The sequence below is a fragment of the Mirounga angustirostris genome, unplaced genomic scaffold, assembly GCF_029215605.1.
Source record: "Mirounga angustirostris isolate CCGP_5_RB_7025 unplaced genomic scaffold, mMirAng1.0.hap1 SCAF_9, whole genome shotgun sequence".
NCBI classification, from domain to species: domain Eukaryota; kingdom Metazoa; phylum Chordata; class Mammalia; order Carnivora; family Phocidae; genus Mirounga; species Mirounga angustirostris.
Genome location: NW_026991717.1, coordinates 3,140,763 through 3,150,810, shown reverse-complemented (window position 1 = coordinate 3,150,810; position 10,048 = coordinate 3,140,763).

The following is a 10,048-nucleotide window of genomic DNA, read 5'->3' as shown; positions in this document are numbered from 1 at the left end:
GGCCATTTGCTATTAGCAAAAGCCTCTCCCGTCTCCTGCAACAGAGTTATGAGGAGTCTAAATGCTGGTGGACAGGAGCAGGGCCCAAGTGGATTTCATAGGCAGAAATGTGATTCTTATGGAATTAAAGCAAACAAACAATCTCTTTACAGTCTAGAATCTTCTGGGGGAAGTGTTGCCCTAAATTATGGAGTCTGTTCATCAAGATGAAAGTTTATGTCTCAAGACATAATTATTATTTTAACCATTTTGGAAGGAAAGGATTCTCCCTGAAGCCTGGGCTCCTTGAAGGCGGAGTTGTGTCTGAATCTCTGCAATGCTCGGGTGCCCCCCCGGCTGTGACATTTATCTTCCAACACCTCTTTCTCATTTCATCCTTACTCCCCGAAACTCTGTGTCAGGAGCCATAGTGGAAACTTTCATTTCGCATTCTCCTTGCACATTGGGATGGTCAGTGAGATATAAGCAAAATCGGGTAAAGCTTCCATGAAAGCTGTTTCAAAGATTTCGATTCAGGTGCAAAGTGTGCCTTTCTTCCTCCTGCTGACTGGAATGTAGATGTGATGGCTGGAATTGCAGCAGTCATCTTGTGATCATGAAGTGACTCCGAGGCTGGAAGCCACATGCTAAGAATGGCGAAGGTTACCAAGGAAATCAAGAGCCATCTGTCTTTGACTCCCTATCTCTGGGTTTCTTGGTATATGGAATAAAAACACCTCCCTCCCTCCGCTTAGTTCAACCAGTTTTATTTTGGGTTCCTATAACTAGTGGCCAAAAGCAACTGCTAGCTAATTTACTAGCAAAGAGCCTGGCATAGGGTAGAGGCTTGGTATTAAGGCTCAAGACCTTGAGAGATGCAAGGCTATTTGTCTATTTGTCTTCCAATGTAATGGCCCAGATTTTGCACCCACTCCTTGTTTACTATCTCTCCCTGTAGGACCTTCCAGCCTGTCAGGTGTCACTTTCTGTTGCTTATTGGTACGTTCCTCTATCTACTTCTAGTTTGTTACCTCTGATCTGCTGTTAGTTTAGAAGCCCCACATCTGGTCTTTTTAGAATTGCATGCTAAGTAAGAGCACAGGAGCTCTGAGTGAGCTGGAGAGGCTTGCTTCTGAATATGGGTGAGTAACATGCTTTCGTGGGTGAACAGGGTTTCATTTGGGCTGCTTGGAAGCCTTTGTACTCACTTCCACCCTTGGCCACATTTTAACACACCAGCTTGCTGCAGAGCGAGCTCTAAAAGGGTGTGAACTATGAGAGCCACAGCTTAAGGTTCCAGGGGCTCATGTGCAGGGAGGTGAGTGACATTGGGTTGGGGAGGCAAGTGTCTGGGCCATCAGTACCTGTGGGCACTGCGGTGCGGGATCCGTTGGGAGGGGTGTTCTTACAGCCGTTCCACACAGGCTCTCCTGGGGCTTTGGTCTCCTGGTCTTTCCACATGTCCAGGTTCTCGGAGATTTGTTCTTCCCCTTTCCGCTCTGACATCCTGTGTTCTGTGCTCAGCCAGCATCCCCTGCAGTTTCTCCTACCGAAGAAGTGGAGCTTTGTGACCTCACGCAAGAGGGCGGTGTGTGTCCTGGGGAGGTTCATGGACCAGCTCTGGGGGGTCAGCGTCAGGGACTAACGAATGGTCAGAGAGCCTCTGAGCTCCCGTCACCTGGGGTGACTTTGGAACCAGATCGACGTTCTGACACCATGGGTGACTTTAATCCGTGAGGGTTTGAAGCCTTTTCTCTTTGCCTGCTTTTGAAAGGTCTTGCTGAATCGTTCCTTAAAAGCCATTCAAGTGCGTAGAAGAATCTAGAAAGAGGCCATGATACGGAAAGGGGCTATCGATGCAGGAGGAGCAGAGTTAAGAGTGAATGAGGCAGGGACTCGAAGACCAAAGTGGGTCTTTCCTAACTGGGGGAGCCGGCGTCCAGTGGCTTCTGCTGACCCCCTCATCTCTCCGTGAGGGCTCCGTTAGGAGAGGCCTGGGCTCAGGAGGGAGGAGCACCCGCGCAGACCGCGGCCTTCCCGACACAGACTGGGCCAACTGAGCCCCCGGGTTGATGCTGCGAGGCCCGTCTGTGCGTTCAGGAAGAAGCTGCAAAGAAGGCGTTGTCGAGAGAGGCCCCGGTGTTGCTGTGGGGCCAAGACAGGCAGTGACCGATGCCAGGGGTGTGAGGACGTGTGTGCCCCTGCTCAGGGCCCTAGCACAGCTCCAACATGCGGGGTCAGATGTTTCCGCAGCGCCGCCCCTCGGACGCTGATGCTGATGCGGGCTCCTGCGCAGGGATGGGACGGAAGCTTCCAGCACAAGTGAGAAGCAGGGCCCCAAGAGCGATGCTGGCTGGAGAAACGGGGGCTCCTGCTGAGGGCCCGGGGCATGTGTGCGCATGTGCATGTATGTGTGTGTGCGTGTGCATGTTTGTATACGTGTGTGCCTGTGTGTGTGAGAACAGTCACTGACATGGACACGGTCTGGGAAAGGACAGGACGCGGATCCGACAGGGCTCCTAAGTAGGCAAATCTGATCCCTCAGGATGGGCATTGGCCCTTTCAGCTGGGCGGCAGGACCTCGCCCCGCTTGCCCCTCCCTGTGTGGTTCCTGCCTGCACATCTGCCCCTTTGGCTGGGGGCCCTTGGAGAAGGAATGGAGCAGATATTTAATTAGATTTTATTCATCTAATTATAAGTCAACGTCTTCTTTTTTTTTTTTTAAGATTTTATTTATTTATTCGACAGAGAGAGACACAGCGACAGAGGGAACACAAGCAGGGGGAGTGGGGGAGGGAGAAGCAGGCTTCCCACCGAGCAGGGAGCCCGATGCGGAGCTTGATCCCAGGACCCTGGGATCATGACCTGAGCTGAAGGCAGACGCTTAACAGCTGAGCCACCCAGGTGACCCAAGCATCAGTATTTCTTAAAGCTCTGCAGGCTATTCCAATGTTCAGCCTAGATTGAGGACCACAAATGTAAGGGTTAATTTTTTTTTTTAAGATTTTATTTATTTATTTGAGAGACAGAGAGAGATAGCAAGAGCAGGAACACAAGCAGCGGGAGTGGGAGAGGGAGAAGCAGGCTTCCCGCTGAGCAGGGAGCCCGATGCGGGGCTCATTCCCAGGACCCCGGGATCATGACCTGAGCCGAAGGCAGGCGCTTAACGACTGAGCCACCCAGGCGCCCCTAGGTCAATGTCTTCTTTCTAACAGTTTCATTCAAAAATGTTTTAAATTACACAAGTTTTCATGTGTGCTGCGAACCTTTTAAGCAATCCAGAAGCACTCTCCACCGTCCCGGGTGTAGAGTCAACTCTTATGTACGACCAGGCATATACTTTCCGACCTTTCCCTGGGCAGACACACAAACACACACAGGCAGCATGAGACGGTCCTGTGTATATCCTAGTCTACAACAAAAGAAACCTCAGTCTCTCCATGTTGATACATGTATGTTTAACTCCTTCCTTTTGTCCCCTCTATCATAGTCCACTGTATGGATGTTTGGTAATTTGTCAAATAATTCCTTATCAAAAAGCATTAGCATGTCTCCAGTGTCCCACTGTTAAAAAAACAAATTAACAATGTGCTGAGCGATGAGATGCAGGATGGGCTTCTGTAGGTACCATCCTAGAGTAGGACTGCCGGATCAGAGGGCGTCCCATCTACCTTTGATCAACCGCGACTGTCCAGATTCCCTCCCCAGAGTGTCCACGCTCTAGCTGTAATAACCGGGTGTAGTGATGAACAGGCCTGAGGGCCTGCACCGTGTGCTGAGTGCCGACCCCTGTCCGTCCCCCGTGTTCGTTGTTAGCTGACAGTTTGACCTTTGCGATCACCTTTGAGCCACCCCCACGTACTGACATGTCTGAGCAGCGCAGGCCCCGTGCCTGGAGTTCTACACCCTCCGTGTCCAAAGCGACTCTGCCGGGAGTGTCCTCCCCATGTCGCCTGCCGCTCGGGCTCTTCCAGAACACCGCCCTGGACATGCCCGCCGGCCCCCACCGGCCTCCGCCGACCTCCACTGATCCCCGCTGACCCTCACTGTCCCCCATTGATCCCCGCTGATCACTGCTGTCCCCCCGTGCTAGCCAGTTGTGCAAAAGTCTACTGTTGAACAATCGAATGTCGATTTCCGGGTATTTTTTTGTTCGTGTTGGTTGTTTTCTGAACATCCCCAGCCCACCCTGAGCCTAGTAGGCGTCCAGGATATAACTGGTTGATTCGTTCAGTCGTTCTCCAGAACGAGAGGGGAAACGGGTCACACAGCTGCACGTGGGGTCAAGGGGTGGCGTGGGGCTGGGCGAGTGGGTCGGCGGGTGTCAGGTGGGACTCACCCGTGGGGAGAGATGATCGTTGGAACCACGTGGGCGTGTGGGTTCTGTGGACAGCGGGGCGAAGAGGTCCCAGGGAGGGCCCGAAGAGGAAAGGTGACATCTGAGAGAGGTCAGAGGTCAGGGGGCTCCTGGCATCATCGGGGGGACTTCCTGGAGGAAGGGGACTGGGGTGTCTGGCAGGTGCAGGTTTAAGTCCCAGTGCTGCCACTTACAAGTTTAATAAGCAGGTTCCACCCCCCAGCAGGGCCCCCGGGCAATGAGAAAAGAGTGGGAACGTCTCTTTTCTCTGCTCAGCTCCCTGTTCAGAACAAGTAACAGTGTAAGTAAAATTGTTTATCTGCTCTCTCCTCGAGGAGGGACCCTTTAAAGATTTGTAGAGACCCATCAGTATTGACAGCACTCTTCCCCCAGATGTGGCACACCCAGCGCATAGCATCCACATCACGCTCTGAACCCCTTCTGACGGTGGTCCCTGGGGGCAGCGCTGGTGTCCAGCATTGTCTGGGTGCAGCTGACGAGCTCAGGTGCGAGAGCGCTCTTAGTCACTCCCACTCACCCCTTACCCTTCAGGAGCATTTATAATCTTATTTTCAATATTCTAGTCATGTCGGTTGCCTCATAATGAGCTCGTGGAGATCAGAAATGCTTGGGCACTGACTTGGGCAAATACATTTTTTGGTACCGGATCCATTTTTTGTTGCCTGATTTCATCCGTACTGGGTGAGATCCACCTCATCATAATCTCAGCTCAGTGGCTTATTTTGAATCCTCGTTCTTCTGTCCAGAGAAATCTCAGCTAATATGGTTTCTGTAGCCAAGACAACGGTTCCTCACCATCACTGCCACCTTCCTCAGGACTAGAGACCCTCCAAGGCCCCTGAGGCCCCCCGAACGTGTTCCCCCACCCCTACTGCGTGCTCTTCCCAGTGCCAAAGCGTAGTGAGACGCTCTCTTGACGTGGAGGTTCCAGCCTAAGATTGTGGCCATTCTTGGCTTCCAGGGTATCTGTGCTGAGTGGAATTCCAAGATCTTTTTCCTGTGAAATCTTCCATTCATAGAAGCTGCTGATGGAAGACCATGGGCCGCTGTGAATTTTTATGAAAGATCCAGCTATTGCCCCAGGGATTTCCCTATCCCACACAGTAACCATTGCTTATTGTTTCCAAAAAGGGAACGGGGAGGTCTGAGCACAGTGCTCCCTGGCTCGAGGGGCTGGAGTCAGACGTGTCCCCCGAAAGGAGGGACCCTCCATGGGTGACTGATGAGCCGGGCTTGAGCTCACGCTCCAGGGACAGGAACACAGCACACGTGAAGATCTCTGTGCAAACACTGCCCGACAAAGATGTTTTGGAATCGGCAGGGAACGTGCGTGCGCCACGCGGACTCCCCAGGCAGGCGTTTGTGGTTATTGCTCGCTGCTCGCTGACCGTCTGCTTTTGGCCCCTTCCCAGCCCTAAATAAATAAAGATGATTTATCACGTGACACATAGGGCTTTCCCCCCACAAATCGAAAGCGCGGAGTAATGGGAATATGATGAGAGGCTGATTGTCTGGGAAAGGCGTGAAATGGCCTAACGTCAGGGCCGTGGGCCCTCCCCCAGAGTTCTGATCCCCAGCAGGGCCCAAGGAGGCAGTGGAAGGTATCTAGGAACAAAGGCATCCCCGTCACTCTCTCCAGAACCTTCTCTTTGCCCCTACGTATCTGGATGCCCTACACATCTGGCAGGAACTCCGCTGAATCCGGCGGGGTGAGAGGACCCTCCCTGTCCCTGCAGTCCCGCGTGTCTGCGTGGGGGTGGGTGTGTAACAGAGACAGCAGTTGGGATCAGCCCGCCCAAGGGCACTCTCTGCGATGGGGGGGATGTTCTGCAACGTATGTTGTCCAGCGCGTGGCCACCAGCCGTGTGGGGCTACTGAGCGCCAGCAGTGTGGGCAGCGTGATACAGGCGCTGGGCCTTTGGTTGCATTTCATGTTGATGAACGTCGACGTAAGTGGCCACGCGTGGCCGGCAGAGCTATGGTCTCGCTTCGCGTGCTCACCTACCTCCCGCTCACCTGCTTCTCAGGAGCCGTCCTCGGAGCCGGCTCCCCTGGCCAGGTGCGGAGCTGAAGGCGTGCAGCCCACAGAGGTCCCAGCCCTGCAGCACCTGCAGAGAGCGTGCCGTCTCTCTGGGGCAAGGGACCAGTAAGGAGACGGGCCTGGTGCGCGTAGAAGGTGTGCGCAAAGTAGCCCTCGGGAAGGTGTGCAGAGTTCGGCGTCTGAAGGGCATTTGGAGACGCTTTGCCAAAGAGATGGTGTCCACCAATGCGTGCAGTGGTTATTTCTGAAACCCTGCGCCTTGGCGCTCATTTTTAGAAGGAACCTAGAAGCTTCATCTCTAGCCGAGCCTCCCTTTTGCCCCCTTTGTGGCTTTTCATCAACTCCTGGAGACCATAAAAACACTTTTCTCTGTTTTGGTACCATCCACAAGCCCATTAACCAACCAGCTAAGGCGGAGAGAAACGTGCTTCCCGCTGGCCCAGCGGCTCTCCGGTCACCGAGAAGGCAGAAGTCAGGGAGGGGAGCAGTTTAGGTGGACGGGGGCCGTCTGCCACCTGCAGACAACCCTCTGCCCTTCCTCCTTTAGCAGTTCATCAACAGCGTCATAACTTAAAAAGAAGACACGTTTTGGCCGTCTAGACGGAAGACCACCACGTAGCACGAAAATGCAGCCCGTGGCCGCCATGAATGGGGACACGGTGCCGCCACCCCCTGCACCAGGGCCGAGCCTCGGAGCGGGAGGCCGTGGAGGGAGCCAGGCCCAGGGGGGCCCGGAGGGTAGGATCCCGCTTCTGGGAAGCGTCCCGAGCAAGCGCAGCGGGAGCGACCGGAGCAGAGCGGTGACCGCCAGGGACGGGGGTAGAGCCCGAGGTGGCCGAGGCAGGAAGGCGGGCCCGCGACGGGAGAAGACGCCGTGTGCACAGGTCCTCGGCACCGATTACCAGCCGCAGTGCTGGACACGTTCCTTTATTCCTCTGACCCTTAGGGTCCCGAGAGCTCAAAGGACTGCAGGGAGGAATAAGCGAGGAGGTGCGGGCAGAGTGTTTTATCTTGGGGCCCCGCGTACAGTGAGGGCTCAGTACCTGGTGGTTTTTATTACCACTCACGCAGGTGATCAAAGAGTGCAGAGTAAAGCAATGTGGGCAGATGGCTCCGCTCCTACCGAATGGACGCCGCAGCCCTGGCGGGATGCGGGGGCGGGATGGGCGGGCGGTGCGGGGGCGGGATGGGGGCGCGGGGTGGGGGGGTGCGGGGGCGGGATGGGCGGGCGTGCGGGGGCGGGATGGGGGCGCGGGGTGGGGGGGCGGGGCGGGCGGGGTGCGGGTGCGGGATGGGCGCGCGGGGTGGGGCGGGGGCGGGCGGGGCGGGCGGGGTGGGGGCGCGGGGCGGGCGGAGTGAGGGGGCGGGATGGGGGCGCGGGGCGGGCGGGGCGGGCGGGATGAAGCCTGCAGGCGCACCAGTTGTACGCCCCGACGGCTGTTGGGAAGGGCAGCGTGGCCGCGCGGACGCGACAGGAGACCTGTAAACACGGTCACAACGCCTCCTCCAGGACTCCTGATGACTCGCAGGGTGCCCAGGAAGAGCAGGGCTGGAGCCTCACCTGTGCGTCAGGAGCTGAGTGCTAAGGTCACGAACCCTTACCTGTCCTTCCTTGACACACACACACTGGCAGAGTACCTAGAAGGCCAGGCCCAAGTGTCAGGTGCTCGGACAGCTCCGGGTCCCACGTTGGAGTGTGACACCCCGGGGGGTGCCGGGCGCTGGCCCCACACCCATTCTCCTGGTTCCTGGGTCTGTCCGGCATGGGGAGGGCCCTCGCGCAGCTGTGTGCGGACAGCCCAGCTCGCAGGTGCAAACTCTGGCTGCTGCCCCAGCGCCCCTTGGCCACCCCTCAGGTCCACGTCCGTGCCCACTGCTGGTGAGACTGGACGTCAGGAGGAGAGATCCAGAAAGCAGGTCTGGAGATGAGCTGGGGCCACCGGGGCAGGGCCTTCTGGGGGGTCCCACGTCCCTGGAAGGGGGGTTGTGGACTTCAAGCAGGCATGTTCTGTGGGCCTGGGGGCTCCTCCTCCTACGGGGAAGGATGCAGCCAGAAGGGGGCTGGAGGTGCCCCTGTTGCCTGATCGGAGTACAGCTCTGCTTTGATCCTCTCCTTAGGATCTCTCTGAAAAAAATAAACGGGGCAAGTTTAGCAGAATAAAAGAGCTATGGGCACTGCATTATAGATGACATTGGAAAAAAACAACAGCAAACCCAACCTGATACCCCAGAGGAGGATGTGTTAAGACAGAGATGGTGAAGCTATTCAGAGACACAGTCTGCTACCACAGGGCTGTGCCCTTCTCACCTCACACCCCTGTGTGTGATTCAAAATACGAAACCATACCAAACTCTAAAATAAGTACACGCAAGTTCAACAAGATTAATTTCCTCCATGACAATGCCGTGTCTTTCTAAAATATCAAATTGTTGTCTAAGCATCTTTTCTTGCCCCCGCTTCGCTCTACCTTAACTATATCCTCGCTCTGTCTGTGGGGAGATTGCACCCCAATACTGACTAAAGTCTGCCAGCCTTGCTGAGTCCGAGGTCAGGGAACAGATGACTGAGTGCAAGCTGCTGGCCTGGCTGGAATGAACGGAGCCCTGCTCTTGCCCCACAGGAGGATCTGCCCCTGGAGGAGTCCCTTTCTCATTCAAGAAAGCAGAACATATTTACTCAGAAAGCCATGAGAGCACCTGAGCCAAGTGCCTGTCAGACCTCCTCTCTTGCCTCAGATCTGTGTCTCCCTGAGACAATGCCTGAAATGCGTGACCAGAGATGTCCCTTCAAGCTAGAGAGAAGTGTCAAGTTCCCTCAGGCTTGCTCTTGTGGCTTCCAGGAGGCCTGGGGCGCTGGAGAATGGCTGGATGTGGGGGTTTTCTCCCAACTCCACTTCTTTCTAGTCATGACATTTCCAGGCAACTCATGTGATGCTGTGACTCAGTTTCCTCAACTATAAGTACAAAGCCATAACTTTGCATCACAAGTAATGGAAAGTGATTTTAAAATAGTTTATTGTGGTTGGGCAAGGCTCTTCTCCCTAATTCTGCCTTAATTTTAAGCATCCAAGTAAACCTCAAATTTCTAATCACAATGGTGGAAATGGACAGCTGGGCCCATCCCGGAAACCACATCCTTACGACACATAGGGAAACAACAGTTTCCATTCTGTTTTCCCCCTCTAGCCCTTGGTCTGTGAGGCTGGAGAAAGTGGATGGAGCCTCCAGAGGAGGAGGCTAGAGCCCCTTTGTCTCGAGACTGGAGGCGGTCCCAGACAGATGAAGTAGTTAAGTGCGAAACCCACCAAGCAAACCATGCAGCAAATAGAAGGAAAAGCCAAGGCTGCCACCCTAGGACACCTACTCTTCCTGGAACCCCGTCTTCCTTGCACCTTGCCCCCTTGGTGCCTGTGACCCCCAAGGCCGCCGGCCTTGCTCCTGCCTCTCTGGCTGGTCTCCCTCTGCCCTGACTTCTGCATGGTGGGGGCCTTGGGTCGTTGTACTTCTTCTCTTTCATACTTTCTTCCTATGTGATCATCGAGGCTCGGGCCTTCAATGTCATGATTGCTGCCAACTCCCACCACCCTCTCTGTGGCTCCAGGCCAGGCCGCCAGCCCACAGACGGGTAAATGTTCCCAGAGAGAGAGAGA